This window comes from Chiloscyllium punctatum, chromosome 19, assembly GCF_047496795.1.
Source record: "Chiloscyllium punctatum isolate Juve2018m chromosome 19, sChiPun1.3, whole genome shotgun sequence".
NCBI lineage: Eukaryota > Metazoa > Chordata > Chondrichthyes > Orectolobiformes > Hemiscylliidae > Chiloscyllium > Chiloscyllium punctatum.
In genome coordinates this window covers 39,777,777-39,802,781 of record NC_092757.1, presented here as the reverse complement: position 1 = coordinate 39,802,781, position 25,005 = coordinate 39,777,777, and positions in this window count along the sequence as shown.

Here is a 25,005-nt window from a genome sequence, read left to right as displayed (position 1 = left end):
CACAAACAGAGAACACACACAAAGAACACACACACAAGAGAACACACGGACAGAAAACACAAAAACACACAATACAGAGATAGAGAGAGAATACAGACTGAGAGAGAACTGACACAGAGAGAGAGAGAACAGACACAGAGAGAGAGAACACAGAGAGAGAGAGAGAGAGAACAGAGAGAGAGATCACTCACAGAAAGAGAGAACATACACACACAGAGAACACACACACACAGAACGCACACAGAGAACACACAGAGAGAGAGAACACAGAGAAAGATCACACAGAGAAAGAGAGAACACATAGAGGGAGAGAGAACACACAGAGAGAGTACACACAGAGAGAGAGAGAACACACACACAAGAACACACAGAGAGAACACACACACAGAACACAAACACACAGAAAACACACAGAGAGAGATCACACAGAGAAAGAGAGAACACATAGAGGTAGAGAGAAGACACGCACACACACAGGGAACACACACAGAAAACAAACACTCAGAACACAAACACACAGAGAGAGATAACAGAGATAGATCACACAGAGAAAGAGAGAACACATAGAGTGAGAGAGAACACACGCACACACACGGAGAACACACACACAGAGCACACACACAGAGCAACACACACACACAGAAAACAGGCACACACAGAACACACAAACAGAGAACACACACACACAACACACACAAAAGAGAACACACACAGAGAGCACACACACACAGAATACAGAGATAGAGAGAGAACACAGAGTGAGAGAGAACAGACACACATAGAGAGAACACAGAGAGAGAGAGAACACAGAGGGAGAGAACAGAGAGAGAGAGAACACAGAGAGCGAGAGATCGCAGAGAGAGCGAGAACATACAGAGAGAGTGAGAACAAACAGAGACATACAACACAGAGAGAGAAAGAACACACACAGAGAGAGAACAGAGATGGAGAGAGAACGAGAACAGAGAGAGGGAGAACACAGAGAGAGGGAGAGCAACAGATAGAGGGAACACAGAGAACGCAGACAGAGAACATAGAGAAACAGAACACAGAGAGAGAGAACGCAGAGAGAGAGAACACAGAGAGAGAACACACACAGAGGGAGAACACAGAGAGACAACGCAGACAGAGAACATAGAGAGACAGAACACAGAGAGAGAGAACACAGAGAGAGAGAACTCAGAGAGAGAACACACACACACAGAGAACACAGAGAGAGAGAGCGAAAACACAAGCGCACACACACAGAGAACACACAGAGCATGAAGAAAACAGAGAGAGATCACACAGAGAGAGAGAGATCATACACAGAAAAAGGGAACATGCACACAAGCAGAGAACACACACACAGAACACACACACAGAGCACACACAGACAGAAACACACACACACAGAGAACATACACAAAGAACACACACACAAGAGAACACACAGACAGAAAACACAAAAACACAGATACAGAGATAGAGTGAGAACACAGAGTGAGAAAGAACAGACACACATAGAGAGAACACAGAGAGTGAGAACACAGAGAGAGAGAGAACAGTGAGAGAGATCACACAGAGAAAGAGAGAACTCATAGTGTGAGAGAGAACACACGCACACACACGGAGAACACACACAGAGCACTCACACAGAGAAACACACACACACAGAGAACACACACACACACAGAATACAGACATAGAGAGAGAACACAGAGTGAGAGAGAACAGACACAGAGAGAGAACACACACACTCACACACAGAGAGAACACAGAGAGAGAGATCACACACAGAAAGAGAGAACATACACACACAGAGAACACACACACACAGAACACAAACACACAGAGAACACACAGAGAGAGATCACACAGAGAAAGAGAGAACACATAGAGGTAGAGAGAAGACACGCACACACACAGGGAACACACACAGAAAACAAACACTCAGAACACAAACACACAGAGAGAGATAACAGAGATAGATCACACAGAGAAAGAGAGAACACATAGAGTGAGAGAGAACACACGCACACACACGGAGAACACACACACAGAGCACACACACAGAGCAACACACACACACAGAAAACAGGCACACACAGAACACACAAACAGAGAACACACACACACAACACACACAAAAGAGAACACACACAGAGAGCACACACACACAGAATACAGAGATAGAGAGAGAACACAGAGTGAGAGAGAACAGACACACATAGAGAGAACACAGAGAGAGAGAGAACACAGAGGGAGAGAACAGAGAGAGAGAGAACACAGAGAGCGAGAGATCGCAGAGAGAGCGAGAACATACAGAGAGAGTGAGAACAAACAGAGACAGACAACACAGAGAGAGAAAGAACACACACAGAGAGAGAACAGAGATGGAGAGAGAACGAGAACAGAGAGAGGGAGAACACAGAGAGAGAGAGCAACAGATAGAGGGAACACAGAAAACGCAGACAGAGAACATAGAGAAACAGAACACAGAGAGAGAGAACGCAGAGAGAGAAAACACATAGAGAGAACACACACAGTGGGAAAACACAGAGAGACAACGCAGACAGAGAACATAGAGAGACAGAACACAGAGAGAGAGAACACACAGAGAGAGAACTCAGAGAGAGAACACACACACACAGAGAACACACAGAAAGAGAGCGAAAACACAAGCGCACACACACAGAGAACACACAGAGCAAGAAGAAAACAGAGAGAGAGATCACACAGAGAGAGAGAGATCATACACAGAAAGAGAGAACATGCACACAAACAGAGAACACACACACAGAACACACTCAGAGAACACACGCACATACACAACACACACAAGAGAACACACACACAGAGAACACACACAGAATACAGAGAAGAGCGCACACACACAGAGAACACACAGAGAGAGAGCGAAAACACAAGCGCACACACACAGAGAACACACAGAGCAAGAAGAAAACAGAGAGAGAGATCACACAGAGAGAGAGAGATCATACACAGAAAAAGGGAACATGCACACAAACAGAGAACACACACAAAGAACACACACACAAGAGAACACACGGACAGAAAACACAAAAACACACAATACAGAGATAGAGAGAGAATACAGACTGAGAGAGAACTGACACAGAGAGAGAAAGAACAGACACAGAGAGAGAGAACACAGAGAGAGAGAGAGAGAGAGAACAGAGAGAGAGATCACACACAGAAAGAGAGAACATACACACACAGAGAACACACACACACAGAACGCACACACACAGAGTACCCAAACATACACAGAGAACACACACACACAGAGAACACAGAGAGAGAGAGAACACAGAGAAAGAGAGAACACATAGAGGGAGAGAGAACACAGAGAGAGAGTACACAGAGAGAGAGAACACACACACAAGAACACACAGAGAGAACACACACACAGAACACAAACACACAGAGAACACACAGAGAGAGATCACACAGAGAAAGAGAGAACACATAGAGGTAGAGAGAAGACACGCACACACACAGGGAACACACACAGAAAACAAACACTCTGAACACAAACACACAGAGAGAGATAACAGAGATAGATCACACAGAGAAAGAGAGAACTCATAGTGTGAGAGAGAACACACGCACACACACGGAGAACACACACACAGAGCACTCACACAGAGAAACACACACACACAGAACGCACACACACAGAATACAGACATAGAGAGAGAACACAGAGTGAGAGAGAACAGACAGAGAGGGAGAGAGAGAACACACACACACACACACACAGAGAACACAGAGAGAGAGATCACACACAGAAAGAGAGAACATACACACACAGAGAACACACACACACAGAACGCACACACACAGAGTACCCAAACATACACAGAGAACACACATACACAGAGAACACAGAGAGAGAGAGAACACAAAGAGGGAGAGAGAACACACAGAGATAGTACACAGAGAGAGAGAGAGAACACACACACAAGAACACACAGAGAGAACACACACACAGAACATAAACACACAGAGAACACACAGAGAGAGATCACAGAGAAAGAGAGAACACATGCACACACACAGGGAACACACACAGAACACAAACACACAGAACATACACACAGAACACAAACACACAGAGAACACAGAGAGAGAGAGAACCCAGAGCGTGATCACACAGAGAGAGAGAGAACACATAGAGGGAGAGAGAACACACGCACACACACAGTGAACACACACAGAGCACACAGACAGAGAAACACACACACAGAACACGCACACATAGAACACACAAACAGAGAACACACAGAAAGAACACACACCCACGAGAACACACACAGAAAAACACACACAGAATACAGAGATAGAGAGAGAACACAGAGTGAGAGAGAACAGACACACAGAGAGAGATAACGCACAGAGAGACAACACACACACACAGAACACACAGAGAGAACACACACAGATAGAGAACACAGAGAGAGAATACAGAGAGACAGAGAACACAGAGAGCGAGAGATCGCAGAGAGAGCGAGAACACACAGAGAGAGAGAGGACAAACAGAGAGAGAGAACACAGAGAGAGAAAGAACACACAAAGAGAGAGAGAACAGAGATAGAGAGAAGACAGAGAGAGAGAACACAGACAGAGAACATAGAGAAACAGAACACAGAGAGAGAGAGCGCAGAGAGAGAGAACACAGAGAGAGAACACACACAGAGGGAGAACACAGAGAGAGAACGCAGACAGAGAACATAGACAGACAGAACACAGAGAGAGAGAACTCAGAGAGAGAACACACTAACAGAGAACACAGAAAGAGCGAAAACACAAGCGCACACACACAGAGAACACACAGAGCAAGAAGAAAACAGAGAGAGAGATCACACAGAGAGAGAGAGATCATACACAGAAAGAGAGAACATGCACACAAACAGAAAACACACACACAGAGAACACACACACAGAACACAAACACTTTGTGTTCTGTATACAGATTACAGAAAACACAAACAGAGAACACACGCACATACACAACACACACAAGAGAACACACACACAGGGAACACACACAGAATACAGAGAAGAGCGCACACACACAGAGAACACACAGAGAGCGAAAACACAAGCGCACACACTCAGAGAATACACAGAGCAAGAAGAAAACAGAGAGAGAGATCACACAGAGAGAGAGAGAGATCATACACAGAAAAAGGGAACATGCACACAAACAGAGAACACACACAAGAGAACACACGGACAGAAAACACAAAAACACACAATACAGAGATAGAGAGAGAATACAGACTGAGAGAGAACTGACACAGAGAGAGAGAGAACAGACACAGAGAGAGAGAACACAGAGAGAGAGAGAGAGAGAACAGTGAGAGAGATCACACAGAGAAAGAGAGAACTCATAGTGTGAGAGAGAACACACGCACACACACGGAGAACACACACACAGAGCACTCACACAGAGAAACACACACACACACAGAGAGAACACAGAGAGAGAGAGAACACAGAGAAAGATCACACAGAGAGAGAGAGAACACACACAAGAACACACAGAGAGAACACACACACAGAACACAAACACACAGAGAACACACAGAGAGAGATCACACAGAGAAAGAGAGAACACATGGAGGTAGAGAGAAGACGCACACACACAGGGAACACACACAGAACACAAACACTCAGAACACAAACACACAGAGAGAGATAACAGAGATAGATCACACAGAGAAAGAGAGAACACATAGAGTGAGAGAGAACACACGCACACACACGGAGAACACACACACAGAGCACACACACGGAGCAACACACACACACAGAAAACAGGCACACACAGAACACACAAACAGAGAACACACACACAACACACACAAAAGAGAACACACACAGAGAGCACACACACACAGAATACAGAGATAGAGAGAGAACACAGAGTGAGAGAGAACAGACACACATAGAGAGAACACAGAGAGAGAGAGAACACAGAGGGAGTGAACAGAGAGAGAGAGAACACAGAGAGCGAGAGATCGCAGAGAGAGCGAGAACATACAGAGAGAGTGAGAATAAACAGAGACAGACAACACAGAGAGAGAAAGAAAACACACAGAGAGAGAACAGAGATGGAGAGAGAACGAGAACAGAGAGGGGGAGAACACAGAGAGAGAGAGCAACAGATAGAGGGAACACAGAGAACGCAGACAGAGAACATAGAGAAACAGAACACAGAGAGAGAGAACGCAGAGAGAGAGAACACAGAGAGAGAACACACACAGAGGGAGAACACAGAGAGACAACGCAGACAGAGAACATAGAGAGACAGAACACAGAGAGAGAGAACACAGAGAGAGAGAACTCAGAGAGAGAACACACACACACAGTGAACACAGAGAGAGAGAGCGAAAACACAAGCACACACACACAGAGAACACACAGAGCATGAAGAAAACAGAGAGAGATCACAGAGAGAGAGAGAGATCATACACAGAAAAAGGGAACATGCACACAAGCAGAGAACACACACACAGAACACACACACAAGAGAACACACAGACAAAAAACACAAAAACACAGAATACAGAGATAGAGTGAGAACACAGAGTGAGAGAGAACAGACACACATAGAGAGAACACAGAGAGTGAGAACACAGAGAGAGAGAGAGAACAGTGAGAGAGATCACACAGAGAAAGAGAGAACTCATAGTGTGAGAGAGACCACACGCACACACGTACGGAGAACACACACACAGAGCACACACAGAGAGAAACACACACACACAAGAGAACACACAGACAAAAAACACAAAAACACAGAATACAGAGATAGAGTGAGAACACAGAGTGAGAGAGAACAGACACACATAGAGAGAACACAGAGAGTGAGAACACAGAGAGAGAGAGAGAACAGTGAGAGAGATCACACAGAGAAAGAGAGAACTCATAGTGTGAGAGAGAACACACGCACACACACGGAGAACACACACAGAGCACTCACACAGAGAAACACACACACACACAGAGAACACACACACAGAATACAGACATAGAGAGAGAACACAGAGTGAGAGAGAACAGACACAGAGAGAGAGAGAACACACACACACACACACACAGAGAACACAGAGAGAGAGATCACACACAGAAAGAGAGAACATACACACACAGAGAACACACACACTCAGAACGCACACACACAGAGTACCCAAACATACACAGAGAACACACAGACAGAGAACACAGAGAGAGAGAGAACACATAGAGGGAGAGAGAACACACAGAGAGAGTACACAGAGAGAGAGAGAGAACACACACACAAAAACACACAGAGAGAACACGCACACAGAACATAAACACACAGAGAACACACAGAGAGAGATCACAGAGAAAGAGAGAACACATGCACACACACAGGGAACACACACAGAACACAAACACACAGAACATACACACAGAACACAAACACACAGAGAACACAGAGAGAGAGAGAACCCAGAGCGTGATCACACAGAGAAAGAGAGAACACATAGAGGGAGAGAGAACACACGCACACACACAGTGAACACACACAGAGCACACAGACAGAGAAACACACACACAGAACACGCACACATAGAACACACAAACAGAGAACACACAGAAAGAACACACACCCACGAGAACACACACAGAAAAACACACACAGAATACAGAGATAGAGAGAGAACACAGAGTGAGAGAGAACAGACACACAGAGAGAGATAACGCACAGAGAGACAACACACACACACAGAACACACAGAGAGAACACACACAGAGAGAGAACACAGAGAGAGAATACAGAGAGGCAGAGAACACAGAGAGCGAGAGATCGCAGAGAGAGCGAGAACACACACAGAGAGAGAGAGGACAAACAGAGAGAGAGAACACAGAGAGAGAAAGAACACACAAAGAGAGAGAGAACAGAGATAGAGAGAAGACAGAGAGAGAGAACACAGACAGAGAACATAGAGAAACAGAACACAGAGAGAGAGAGCGCAGAGAGAGCAAGAACACACAGAGAGAGAGAGAGGACTAACAGAGAGAGAGAACACAGAGAGAGAAAGAACACACAAAGAGAGAGAGAACAGAGATAGAGAGAAGACAGAGAGAGAGAACACAGACAGAGAACATAGAGAAACAGAACACAGAGAGAGGGAGCAACAGATAGAGGGAACACAGAGAACGCAGACAGAGAACATAGAGAAACAGAACACAGAGAGAGAGAACGCAGAGAGAGAGAACACAGAGAGAGAACACACACAGAGGGAGAACACAGAGAGACAACGCAGACAGAGAACATAGAGAGGCAGAACACAGAGAGAGAGAACACACAGAGAGAGAACTCAGAGAGAGAACACACACACACAGAGAACACAGAGAGAGAGAGCGAAAACACAAGCACACACACACAGAGAACACACAGAGCATGAAGAAAACAGAGAGAGATCACAGAGAGAGAGAGAGATCATACACAGAAAAAGGGAACATGCACACAAGCAGAGAACACACACAGAACACACACACAAGAGAACACACAGACAAAAAACACAAAAACACAGAATACAGAGATAGAGTGAGAACACAGAGTGAGAGAGAACAGACACACATAGAGAGAACACAGAGAGTGAGAACACAGAGAGAGAGAGAGAACAGTGAGAGAGATCACACAGAGAAAGAGAGAACTCATAGTGTGAGAGAGAACACACGCACACACGTACGGAGAACACACACACAGAGCACTCACACAGAGAAACACACACACACAGAACGCACACACACAGAATACAGACATAGAGAGAGAACACAGAGTGAGAGAGAACAGACAGAGAGAGAGAGAGAACACACACACACACACACAGAGAACACAGAGAGAGAGATCACACACAGAAAGAGAGAACATACACACACAGAGAACACACACATACAGAACGCACACACACAGAGTACCCAAACATACACAGAGAACACAGAGAGAGAGAGAACACATAGAAGGAGAGAGAACACACAGAGAGAGTACACAGAGAGAGAGAGAGAACACACACACAAGAACACACAAAGAGAACACACACACAGAACATAAACACACAGAGAACACACAGAGAGAGATCACAGAGAAAGAGAGAACACATGCACACACACAGGGAACACACACAGAACACAAACACACAGAACATACACACAGAACACAAACACACAGAGAACACAGAGAGAGAGAGAACCCAGAGCGTGATCACACAGAGAAAGAGAGAACACATAGAGGGAGAGAGAACACACGCACACACACAGTGAACACACACAGAGCACACAGACAGAGAAACACACACACAGAGCACTCACACAGAGAAACACACACACACACACAGAGAACACAGAGAGAGAGAGAACACAGAGAAAGATCACACAGAGAGAGAGAGAACACACACAAGAACACACAGAGAGAACACACACACAGAACACAAACACACAGAGAACACACAGAGAGAGATCACACAGAGAAAGAGAGAACACATGGAGGTAGAGAGAAGACGCACACACACAGGGAACACACACAGAACACAAACACTCAGAACACAAACACACAGAGAGAGATAACAGAGATAGATCACACAGAGAAAGAGAGAACACATAGAGTGAGAGAGAACACACGCACACACACGGAGAACACACACACAGAGCACACACATGGAGCAACACACACACACAGAAAACAGGCACACACAGAACACACACACAACACACACAAAAGAGAACACACACAGAGAGCACACACACACAGAATACAGAGATAGAGAGAGAACACAGAGTGAGAGAGAACAGACACACATAGAGAGAACACAGAGAGAGAGAGAACACAGAGGGAGTGAACAGAGAGAGAGAGAACACAGAGAGCGAGAGATCGCAGAGAGAGCGAGAACATACAGAGAGAGTGAGAATAAACAGAGACAGACAACACAGAGAGAGAAAGAAAACACACAGAGAGAGAACAGAGATGGAGAGAGAACGAGAACAGAGAGAGGGAGAACACAGAGAGAGAGAGCAACAGATAGAGGGAACACAGAGAACGCAGACAGAGAACATAGAGAAACAGAACACAGAGAGAGAGAACGCAGAGAGAGAGAACACAGAGAGAGAACACACACAGAGGGAGAACACAGAGAGACAACGCAGACAGAGAACATAGAGAGACAGAACACAGAGAGAGAGAACACAGAGAGAGAGAACTCAGAGAGAGAACACACACACACAGTGAACACAGAGAGAGAGAGCGAAAACACAAGCACACACACACAGAGAACACACAGAGCATGAAGAAAACAGAGAGAGATCACACAGAGAGAGAGAGATCATACACAGAAAAAGGGAACATGCACACAAGCAGAGAACACACACACAGAACACACACACAGAGCACACACAGACAGAAACACACACACACACAGAGAACATACACAAAGAACACACACACAAGAGAACACACAGACAGAAAACACAAAAACACAGAATACAGAGATAGAGTGAGAACACAGAGTGAGAAAGAACAGACACACATAGAGAGAACACAGAGAGTGAGAACACAGAGAGAGAGAGAGAACAGTGAGAGAGATCACACAGAGAAAGAGAGAACTCATAGTGTGAGAGAGAACACACGCACACACACGGAGAACACACACAGAGCACTCACACAGAGAAACACACACACACACAGAGAACACACACACAGAATACAGACTTGGAGAGAGAACACAGAGTGAGAGAGAACAGACACAGAGAGAGAGAGAACACACACACACACACACACAGAGAACACAGAGAGAGAGATCACACACAGAAAGAGAGAACATACACACACAGAGAACACACACACTCAGAACGCACACACACAGAGTACCCAAACATACACAGAGAACACACAGACAGAGAACACAGAGAGAGAGAGAACACATAGAGGGAGAGAGAACACACAGAGAGAGTACACAGAGAGAGAGAGAGAACACACACACAAGAACACACAGAGAGAACACGCACACAGAACATAAACACACAGAGAACACACAGAGAGAGATCACAGAGAAAGAGAGAACACATGCACACACACAGGGAACACACACAGAACACAAACACACAGAACATACACACAGAACACAAACACACAGAGAACACAGAGAGAGAGAGAACCCAGAGCGTGATCACACAGAGAAAGAGAGAACACATAGAGGGAGAGAGAACACACGCACACACACAGTGAACACACACAGAGCACACAGACAGAGAAACACACACACAGAACACGCACACATAGAACACACAAACAGAGAACACACAGAAAGAACACACACCCACGAGAACACACACAGAAAAACACACACAGAATACAGAGATAGAGAGAGAACACAGAGTGAGAGAGAACAGACACACAGAGAGAGATAACGCACAGAGAGACAACACACACACACAGAACACACAGAGAGAACACACACAGAGAGAGAACACAGAGAGAGAATACAGAGAGGCAGAGAACACAGAGAGCGAGAGATCGCAGAGAGAGCGAGAACACACACAGAGAGAGAGAGGACAAACAGAGAGAGAGAACACAGAGAGAGAAAGAACACACAAAGAGAGAGAGAACAGAGATAGAGAGAAGACAGAGAGAGAGAACACAGACAGAGAACATAGAGAAACAGAACACAGAGAGAGAGAGCGCAGAGAGAGCAAGAACACACAGAAGAGAGAGAGAGGACTAACAGAGAGAGAGAACACAGAGAGAGAAAGAACACACAAAGAGAGAGAGAACAGAGATAGAGAGAAGACAGAGAGAGAGAACACAGACAGAGAACATAGAGAAACAGAACACAGAGAGAGGGAGCAACAGATAGAGGGAACACAGAGAACGCAGACAGAGAACATAGAGAAACAGAACACAGAGAGAGAGAACGCAGAGAGAGAGAACACAGAGAGAGAACACACACAGAGGGAGAACACAGAGAGACAACGCAGACAGAGAACATAGAGAGGCAGAACACAGAGAGAGAGAACACACAGAGAGAGAACTCAGAGAGAGAACACACACACACAGAGAACACAGAGAGAGAGAGCGAAAACACAAGCACACACACACAGAGAACACACAGAGCATGAAGAAAACAGAGAGAGATCACACAGAGAGAGAGAGATCATACACAGAAAAAGGGAACATGCACACAAGCAGAGAACACACACACAGAACACACACACAAGAGAACACACAGACAAAAAACACAAAAACACAGAATACAGAGATAGAGTGAGAACACAGAGTGAGAGAGAACAGACACACATAGAGAGAACACAGAGAGTGAGAACACAGAGAGAGAGAGAGAACAGTGAGAGAGATCACACAGAGAAAGAGAGAACTCATAGTGTGAGAGAGACCACACGCACACACGTACGGAGAACACACACACAGAGCACTCACACAGAGAAACACTCACACACAGAACGCACACACACAGAATACAGACATAGAGAGAGAACACAGAGTGAGAGAGAACAGACAGAGAGAGAGAGAGAACACACACACACACACACAGAGAACACAGAGAGAGAGATCACACACAGAAAGAGAGAACATACACACACAGAGAACACACACATACAGAACGCACACACACAGAGTACCCAAACATACACAGAGAACACACATACACAGAGAACACAGAGAGAGAGAGAACACATAGAAGGAGAGAGAACACACAGAGAGAGTACACACAGAGAGAGAGAGAACACACACACAAGAACACACAAAGAGAACACACACACAGAACATAAACACACAGAGAACACACAGAGAGAGATCACAGAGAAAGAGAGAACACATGCACACACACAGGGAACACACACAGAACACAAACACACAGAACATACACACAGAACACAAACACACAGAGAACACAGAGAGAGAGAGAACCCAGAGCGTGATCACACAGAGAAAGAGAGAACACATAGAGGGAGAGAGAACACACGCACACACACAGTGAACACACACAGAGCACACAGACAGAGAAACACACACACAGAACACGCACACATAGAACACACAAACAGAGAACACACACCCACGAGAACACACACAGAAAAACACACACAGAATACAGAGATAGAGAGAGAACACAGAGTTAGAGAGAACAGACACACAGAGAGAGATAACGCACAGAGAGATAACACACACACACAGAACACACAGAGAGAACACACAGAGAGAGAGAACACAGAGAGCGAGAGATCGCAGAGAGAGCGAGAACACACAGAGTGAGAGTGGACAAACAGAGAGAGAGAACACAGAGAGAGAAAGAACACACAAAGAGAGAGAGAACAGAGATAGAGAGAAGACAGAGAGAGAGAACACAGACAGAGAACATAGAGAAACAGAACACAGAGAGAGAGAGCGCAGAGAGAGAGAACACAGAGAGAGAACACACACAGAGGGAGAACACAGAGAGAGAACGCAGACAGAGAACATAGACAGACAGAACACAGAGAGAGAGAACTCAGAGAGAGAACACACTAACAGAGAACACAGAAAGAGCGAAAACACAAGCGCACACACACAGAGAACACACAGAGCAAGAAGAAAACAGAGAGAGAGATCACACAGAGAGAGAGAGATCATACACAGAAAGAGAGAACATGCACACAAACAGAAAACACACACACAGAACACACACAGAGAACACACACACAGAACACAAACACAGATTACAGAAAACACAAACAGAGAACACACGCACATACACAACACACACAAGAGAACACACACACAGGGAACACACACAGAATACAGAGAAGAGCGCACACACACAGAGAACACACAGAGAGAGAGCGAAAACACAAGCGCACACACACAGAGAATACACAGAGGAAGAAGAAAACAGAGAGAGAGGTCACACAGAGAGAGAGAGATCATACACAGAAAAAGGGAACATGCACACAAACAGAGAACACACACAACAGAACACACGGACAGAAAACACAAAAACACACAATACAGAGATAGAGAGAGAATACAGACTGAGAGAGAACTGACACAGAGAGAGAGAGAACAGACACAGAGAGAGAGAACACAGAGAGAGAGAGAGAGAGAGAGAACAGTGAGAGAGATCACACAGAGAAAGAGAGAACTCATAGTGTGAGAGAGAACACACGCACACACACGGAGAACACACACACAGAGCACTCACACAGAGAAACACACACACACAGAGAACACACACACACAGAATACAGACATAGAGAGAGAACATAGAGTGAGAGAGAACAGAGACAGAGAGAGAGAGAACACACACACACACACAGAGAACACAGAGAGAGAGATCACACACAGAAAGAGAGAACATACACACACAGAGAACACACAAACACAGAACGCACACACACAGAATACCCAAACATACACAGAGAACACACACACACAGAGAACACATAGAGAGAGAGAACACAGAGAAAGATCACACAGAGAAAGAGAGAACACATAGAGGGAGAGAGAACACACAGAGAGAGTACACACAGAGAGAGAGAGAACACACACACAAGAACACACAGAGAGAATACACACACAGAACACAAACACACAGAGAACACACAGAGAGAGATCACACAGAGAAAGAGAGAACACATAGAGGTAGAGAGAAGACACGCACACACACAGGGAACACACACAGAACACAAACACTCAGAACACAAACACACAGATGGAGCTAACAGAGATAGATCACACAGAGAAAGAGAGAACACATAGAGTGAGAGAGAACACACGCACACACACGGAGAACACACACACAGAGCACACACACAGAGCAACACACACACACAGAAAACAGGCACACACCGAACACACAAACAGAGAACACACACACACAACACACACAAAAGAGAACACACACAGAGAGCACACACACACAGAATACAGAGCTAGAGAGAGAACACAGAGTGAGAGAGAACAGACACACATAGAGAGAACACAGAGAGAGAGAGAACACAGAGGGAGAGAACAGAGAGAGAGAGAACACAGAGAGCGAGAGATCGCAGAGAGAGCGAGAACAAACAGAGACAGACAACACAGAGAGAGAAAGAACACACACAGAGAGAGAACAGAGATGGAGAGAGAACGAGAACAGAGAGAGGGAGAACACAGAGAGAGGGAGGAACAGATAGAGGGAACACAGAGAACGCAGACAGAGAACATAGAGAAACAGAACACAGAGAGAGAGAACGCAGAGAGAGAGAACACAGAGAGAGAACACACACAGAGGGAAAACACAGAGAGACAACGCAGACAGAGAACATAGAGAGACAGAACACAGAGAGAGAGAACACACAGAGAGAGAACTCAGAGAGAGAACACACACACACAGTGAACACAGAGAGAGAGAGAGAAAACACAAGCGCACACACACAGAGAACACACAGAGCATGAAGAAAACAGAGAGAGATCACACAGAGAGAGAGAGATCATACACAGAAAAAGGGAACATGCACACAAGCAGAGAACACACACACAGAACACACACACAAGAGAACACACAGACAAAAAACAAAAAAACACAGAATACTGAGATAGAGTGAGAACACAGAGTGAGAGAGAACAGACACACATAGAGAGAACACAGAGAGAGAGAACAGTGAGAGAGATCACACAGAGAAAGAGAGAACTCATAGTGTGAGAGAGAACACACGCACACACACGGAGAACACACACACAGAGCACTCACACAGAGAAACACACACACACACAGAACGCACACAAACAGAATACAGACATAGAGAGAGAACACAGAGTGAGAGAGAACAGACACAGAGAGAGAGAGAACACACACACACACAGAGAACACAGAGAGAGAGATCACACACAGAAAGAGAGAACATACACACACAGAGAACACACACACACAGAATGCACACACACAGAGTACCCAAACATACACAGAGAACACACATACACAGAGAACACAGAGAGAGAGAGAACACATAGAGGGAGAGAGAACACACAGAGAGAGTACAGAGAGAGAGAGAGAGAACACACACACAAGAACACACAGAGAGAACACACACACAGAACATAAACACACAGAGAACACACAGAGAGAGATCACAGAGAAAGAGAGAACACATGCACACACACAGGGAACACACACAGAAAACAAACACACAGAAGATACACACAGAACACAAACACACAGAGAACACAGAGGGAGAGAGAACCCAGAGCGTGATCACACAGAGAAAGAGAGAACACATAGAGGGAGAGAGAACACACGCACACACACAGTGAACACACACAGAGCACACAGACAGAGAAACACACACACAGAACACGCACACATAGAACACACAAACAGAGAACACACAGAAAGAACACACACCCACGAGAACACACACAGAAAAACACACACAGAATACAGAGATAGAGAGAGAACACAGAGTGAGAGAGAACAGACACACAGAGAGAGATAACGCACAGAGAGACAACACACACACACAGACCACACAGAGAGAACACACACAGAGAGAGAACACAGAGAGAGAATACAGAGAGACAGAGAACACAGAGAGCGAGAGATCGCAGAGAGAGCGAGAACACACAGAGAGAGAGAGGACAAACAGAGAGAGAGAACACAGAGAGAGAAAGAACACACAAAGAGAGAGAGAACAGAGATAGAGAGAAGACAGAGAGAGAGAACACAGACAGAGAACATAGAGAAACAGAACACAGAGAGAGAGAGCGCAGAGAGAGAGAACACAGAGAGAGAACACACACAGAGGGAGAACACAGAGAGAGAACGCAGACAGAGAACATAGACAGACAGAACACAGAGAGAGAGAACTCAGAGAGAGAACACACTAACAGAGAATACAGAGAGAGCGAAAACACAAGCGCACACACACAGAGAACACACAGAGCAAGAAGAAAACAGAGAGAGAGATCACACAGAGAGAGAGAGATCATACACAGAAAGAGAGAACATGCACACAAACAGAAAACACACACACAGAGAACACACACACAGAACACAAACACTTTGTGTTCTGTATACAGATTACAGAAAACACAAACAGAGAACACACGCACATACACAACACACACAAGAGAACACACACACAGGGAACACACACAGAATACAGAGAAGAGCGCACACACAAAGAGAACACACAGAGAGAGAGCGAAAACACAAGCGCACACACTCAGAGAATACACAGAGCAAGAAGAAAACAGAGAGAGAGATCACACAGAGAGAGACAGAGATCATACACAGAAAAAGGGAACATGCACACAAACAGAGAACACACACAAGAGAACACACGGACAGAAAACACAAAAACACACAATACAGAGATAGAGAGAGAATACAGACTGAGAGAGAACTGACACAGAGAGAGAGAGAACAGACACAGAGAGAGAGAACACAGAGAGAGAGAGAGAGAGAACAGTGAGAGAGATCACACAGAGAAAGAGAGAACTCGTAGTGTGAGAGAGAACACACGCACACACACGGAGAACACACACACAGAGCACTCACACAGAGAAACACACACACACACAGAGAACACAGAGAGAGAGAGAACACAGAGAAAGATCACACAGAGAGAGAGAGAACACACACACAAGAACACACAGAGAGAACACACACACAGAACACAAACACACAGAGAACACACAGAGAGAGATCACACAGAGAAAGAGAGAACACATGGAGGTAGAGAGAAGACGCACACACACAGGGAACACACACAGAACACAAACACTCAGAACACAAACACACAGAGAGAGATAACAGAGATAGATCACACAGAGAAAGAGAGAACACATAGAGTGAGAGAGAACACACGCACACACACGGAGAACACACACACAGAGCACACACACGGAGCAACACACACACACAGAAAACAGGCACACACAGAACACACAAACAGAGAACACACACACAACACACACAAAAGAGAACACACACAGAGAGCACACACACACAGAATACAGAGATAGAGAGAGAACACAGAGTGAGAGAGAACAGACACACATAGAGAGAACACAGAGAGAGAGAGAACACAGAGGGAGAGAACAGAGAGAGAGAGAACACAGAGAGCGAGAGATCGCAGAGAGAGCGAGAACATACAGAGAGAGTGAGAATAAACAGAGACAGACAACACAGAGAGAGAAAGAACACACACAGAGAGAGAACAGAGATGGAGAGAGAACGAGAACAGAGAGAGGGAGAACACAGAGAGAGAGAGCAACAGATAGAGGGAACACAGAGAACGCAGACAGAGAACATAGAGAAACAGAACACAGAGAGAGAGAACGCAGAGAGAGAGAACACAGAGAGAGAACACACACAGAGGGAGAACACAGAGAGACAACGCAGACAGAGAACATAGAGAGACAGAACACAGAGAGAGAGAACACAGAGAGAGAGAACTCAGAGAGAGAACACACACACACAGAGAACACAGAGAGAGAGAGCGAAAACACAAGCACACACACACAGAGAACACACAGAGCAGGAAGAAAACAGAGAGAGATCACACAGAGAGAGAGAGATCATACACAGAAAAAGGGAACATGCACACAAGCAGAGAACACACACACAGAACACACACACAGAGCACACACAGACAGAAACACACACACACACAGAGAACATACACAAAGAACACACACACAAGAGAACACACAGACAGAAAACACAAAAACACAGAATACAGAGATAGAGTGAGAACACAGAGTGAGAGAGAACAGACACACATAGAGAGAACACAGAGAGTGAGAACACAGAGAGAGAGAGAACAGTGAGAGAGATCACACAGAGAAAGAGAGAACTCATAGTGTGAGAGAGAACACACGCACACACACGGAGAACACACACAGAGCACTCACACAGAGAAACACACACACACACAGAGAACACACACACAGAATACAGACATAGAGAGAGAACACAGAGTGAGAGAGAACAGACACAGAGAGAGAGAGAACACACACACACACACAGAGAACACAGAGAGAGAGATCACACACAGAAAGAGAGAACATACACACACAGAGAACACACACACACAGAACGCACACACACAGAGTACCCAAACATACACAGAGAACACACACACAGAGAACACAGAGAGAGAACACATAGAGGGAGAGAGAACACACAGAGAGAGTACACAGAGAGAGAGAGAGAACACACACACAAGAACACACAGAGAGAACACGCACACAGAACATAAACACACAGAGAACACACAGAGAGAGATCACAGAGAAAGAGAGAACACATGCACACACACAGGGAACACACACAGAACACAAACACACAGAACATACACACAGAACACAAACACACAGAGAACACAGAGAGAGAGAGAACCCAGAGCGTGATCACACAGAGAAAGGGAGAACACATAGAGGGAGAGAGAACACACGCACACACACAGTGAACACACACAGAGCACACAGACAGAGAAACACACACACAGAACACGCACACATAGAACACACAAACAGAGAACACACAGAAAGAACACACACCCACGAGAACACACACAGAAAAACACACACAGAATACAGAGATAGAGAGAGAACACAGAGTGAGAGAGAACAGACACACAGAGAGAGATAACGCACAGAGAGACAACACACACACACAGAACACACAGAGAGAACACACACAGAGAGAGAACACAGAGAGAGAATACAGAGAGACAGAGAACACAGAGAGCGAGAGATCGCAGAGAGAGCGAGAACACACAGAGAGAGAGAGGACAAACAGAGAGAGAGAACACAGAGAGAGAAAGAACACACAAAGAGAGAGAGAACAGAGATAGAGAGAAGACAGAGAGAGAGAACACAGACAGAGAACATAGAGAAACAGAACACAGAGAGAGAGAGCGCAGAGAGAGCAAGAACACACAGAGAGAGAGAGGACTAACAGAGAGAGAGAACACAGAGAGAGAAAGAACACACAAAGAGAGAGAGAACAGAGATAGAGAGAAGACAGAGAGAGAGAACACAGACAGAGAACATAGAGAAACAGAACACAGAGAGAGAGAGCAACAGATAGAGGGAACACAGAGAACGCAGACAGAGAACATAGAGAAACAGAACACAGAGAGAGAGAACGCAGAGAGAGAGAACACAGAGAGAGAACACACACAGAGGGAGAACACAGAGAGACAACGCAGACAGAGAACATAGAGAGGCAGAACACAGAGAGAGAGAACACACAGAGAGAGAACTCAGAGAGAGAACACACACACACAGAGAACACACAGAGTGAGAGCGAAAACACAAGCGCACACACACAGAGAACACACAGAGCATGATGAAAACAGAGAGAGATCACACAGAGAGAGAGAGATCATACACAGAAAAAGGGAACATGCACACAAGCAGAGAACACACACACAGAACACACACACAAGAGAACACACAGACAAAAAACACAAAAACACAGAATACAGAGATAGAGTGAGAACACAGAGTGAGAGAGAACAGACACACATAGAGAGAACACAGAGAGTGAGAACACAGAGAGAGAGAGAGAACAGTGAGAGAGATCACACAGAGAAAGAGAGAACTCATAGTGTGAGAGAGAACACACGCACACACACGGAGAACACACACACAGAGCACTCACACAGAGAAACACACACACACAGAACGCACACACACAGAATACAGACATAGAGAGAGAACACAGAGTGAGAGAGAACAGACACAGAGAGAGAGAGAACACACACACACACACACAGAGAACACAGAGAGAGAGATCACACACAGAAAGAGAGAACATACACACACAGAGAACACACACACACAGAATGCACACACACAGGGTACCCAAACATACACAGAGAACACACATACACAGAGAACACAGAGAGAGAGAGAACACATAGAGGGAGAGAGAACACACAGAGAGAGTACAGAGAGAGAGAGAGAGAACACACACACAAGAACACACAGAGAGAACACACACACAGAACATAAACACACAGAGAACACACAGAGAGAGATCACAGAGAAAGAGAGAACACATGCACACACACAGGGAACACACACAGAACACAAACACACAGAACATACACACAGAACACAAACACACAGAGAACACAGAGAGAGAGAGAACCCAGAGCGTGATCACACAGAGAAAGAGAGAACACATAGAGGGAGAGAGAACACACGCGCACACACAGTGAACACACACAGAGCACACAGACAGAGAAACACACACACAGAACACGCACACATAGAACACACAAACAGAGAACACACAGAAAGAACACACACCCACGAGAACACACACAGAGAACACACACAGAATACAGAGATAGAGAGAGAACACAGAGTGAGAGAGAACAGACACACAGAGAGAGATAACGCACAGAGAGACAACACACACACACAGAACACACAGAGAGAACACACACAGAGAGAGAACACAGAGAGAGAATACAGAGAGACAGAGAACACAGAGAGCGAGAGATCGCAGAGAGAGCGAGAACACACAGAGAGAGAGAGGACAAACAGAGAGAGAGAACACAGAGAGAGAAAGAACACACAAAGAGAGAGAGAACAGAGATAGAGAGAAGACAGAGAGAGAGAACACAGACAGAGAACATAGAGAAACTGAACACAGAGAGAGAGAGCGCAGAGAGAGAGAACACAGAGAGAGAACACACACAGAGGGAGAACACAGAGAGAGAACGCAGACAGAGAACATAGACAGACAGAACACAGAGAGAGAGAACTCAGAGAGAGAACACACTAACAGAGAACACAGAGAGAGCGAAAACACAAGCGCACACACACAGAGAACACACAGAGCAAGAAGAAAACAGAGAGAGAGATCACACAGAGAGAGAGAGATCATACACAGAAAGAGAGAACATGCACACAAACAGAAAACACACACACAGAACACACACAGAGAACACACACACAGAACACAAACACAGATTACAGAAAACACAAACAGAGAACACACGCACATAACACAACACACACAAGAGAACACACACACAGGGAACACACACAGAATACAGAGAACAGCGCACACACACAGAGAACACACAGAGAGAGAGCGAAAACACAAGCGCACACACACAGAGAATACACAGAGCAAGAAGAAAACAGAGAGAGAGATCACACAGAGAGAGAGAGATCATACACAGAAAAAGGGAACATGCACACAAACAGAGAACACACACAAGAGAACACACGGACAGAAAACACAAAAACACACAATACAGAGATAGAGAGAGAATACAGACTGAGAGAGAACTGACACAGAGAGAGAGAGAACAGACACAGAGAGAGAGAGAACACAGAGAGAGAGAGAGAGAGAGAACAGTGAGAGAGATCACACAGAGAAAGAGAGAACTCATAGTGTGAGAGAGAACACACGCACACACACGGAGAACACACACACAGAGCACTCACACAGAGAAACACACACACACAGAGAACACACACACACAGAATACAGACATAGAGAGAGAACACAGAGTGAGAGAGAACAGACACAGAGAGAGAGAGAACACACACACACACACACAGAGAACACAGAGAGAGAGATCACACACAGAAAGAGAGAACATACACACACAGAGAACACACACACACAGAACGCACACACACAGAGTACCCAAACATACACAGAGAACACACACACACAGAGAACACAGAGAGAGAGAGAACACAGAGAAAGATCACACAGAGAAAGAGAGAACACATAGAGGGAGAGAGAACACAGCGAGAGAGAACGCAGAGAGAGAGAACACACACAGAGGGAGACACAGAGAGACAACGCAGACAGAGAACATAGAGAGACAGAACACAGAGAGAGAGAACACGGAGAGAGAGAACTCAGAGAGAGAACACACACACACAGAGAACACACAGAGAGAGAGCGAAAACACAAGCGCACACACACAGAGAACACACACAGCATGAAGAAAACAGACAGAGAGATCACACAGAGAGAGAGAGATCATACACAGAAAAAGGGAACATGCACACAAGCAGAGAACACACATCCAGAACACACACACAAGAGAACACACGGACAGAAAACACAAAAACACACAATACAGAGATAGAGAGAGAATACAGACTGAGAGAGAACTGACACAGAGAGAGAAAGAACAGACACAGAGAGAGAGAACACACAGAGAGAGAGAGAGAGAACAGAGAGAGAGATCACACACAGAAAGAGAGAACATACACACACAGAGAACACACACACACAGAACACACACACAGAGTACCCAAACATACACAGAGAACACACACACACAGAGAACACAGAGAGAGAGAGAACACAGAGAAAGATCACACAGAGAAAGAGAGACCACATAGAGGGAGAGAGAACACACAGAGAGAGAACACAGAGAGAGAGAGAACACACACACAAGAACACACAGAGAGAACACACACACAGCACACAAACACACAGAGAACACACAGAGAGAGATCCGACAGAGAAAGAGAGAACACATAGAGGTAGAGAGAAGACACGCACACACACAGGGAACACACACAGAACACAAACACTCAGAACACAAACACACAGAGAGAGATAACAGAGATAGATCACACAGAGAAAGAGAGAACACATAGAGTGAGAGAGAACACACGCACACACACGGAGAACACACACACAGAGCACACACACAGAGCAACAAACACACACAGAAAACAGGCACACACAGAACACACAAACAGAGAACACACACACACAACACACACAAAAGAGAACACACACAGAGAGCACACACACACAGAATACAGAGATAGAGAGAGAACACAGAGTGAGAGAGAACAGACACACATAGAGAGAACACAGAGAGAGAGAGAACACAGAGGGAGAGAACAGAGAGAGAGAGAACACAGAGAGCGAGAGATCGCAGAGAGAGCGAGAACATACAGAGAGAGTGAGAACAAACAGAGACAGACAACACAGAGAGAGAAAGAACACACACAGGGAGAGAACAGAGATGGAGAGAGAACGAGAACAGAGAGAGGGAGAACACAGAGAGAGAGAGCAACAGATAGAGGGAACACAGAGAACGCAGACAGAGAACATAGAGAAACAGAACACAGAGAGAGAGAACGCAGAGAGAGAGAACACAGAGAGAGAACACACACAGAGGGAGAACACAGAGACAACGCAGACAGAGAACATAGAGAGACAGAACACAGAGAGAGAGAACACACAGAGAGAGAACTCAGAGAGAGAACACACACACACAGAGAACACAGAGAGAGAGAGCGAAAACACAAGCGCACACACACAGAGAACACACAGAGCATGAAGAAAACAGAGAGAGATCACACAGAGAGAGAGAGATCATACACAGAAAAAGGGAACATGCACACAAGCAGAGAACACACACACATGAGAACACACAGACAAAAAACACAAAAACACAGAATACAGAGATAGAGAGAGAACACAGAGTGAGAGAGAACAGACACACATAGAGAGAACACCGAGAGAGAGAACACAGAGAGAGAGAGAGAACAGAGAGAGAGATCACACAGGGAAAGAGAGAACACACAGTGTGAGAGAGAACACACGCACACACACGGAGAACACACACACAGAGCACACACAGAGAGAAACACACACACACAAGAGAACACACAGACAAAAAACACAAAAACACAGAATACAGAGATAGAGTGAGAACACAGAGTGAGAAAGAACAGACACACATAGAGAGAAACAGAGAGTGAGAACACACAGAGAGAGAGAGAACAGAGAGAGAGATCACACAGAGAAAGAGAGAACTCATAGTGTGAGAGAGAACACACGCACACACACGGAGAACACACACACAGAGCACTCACACAGAGAAACACACACACACACAGAGAACACACACACAGAATACAGACATAGAGAGAGAACACAGAGTGAGAGAGAACAGACACAGAGAGAGAGAGAACACACACACA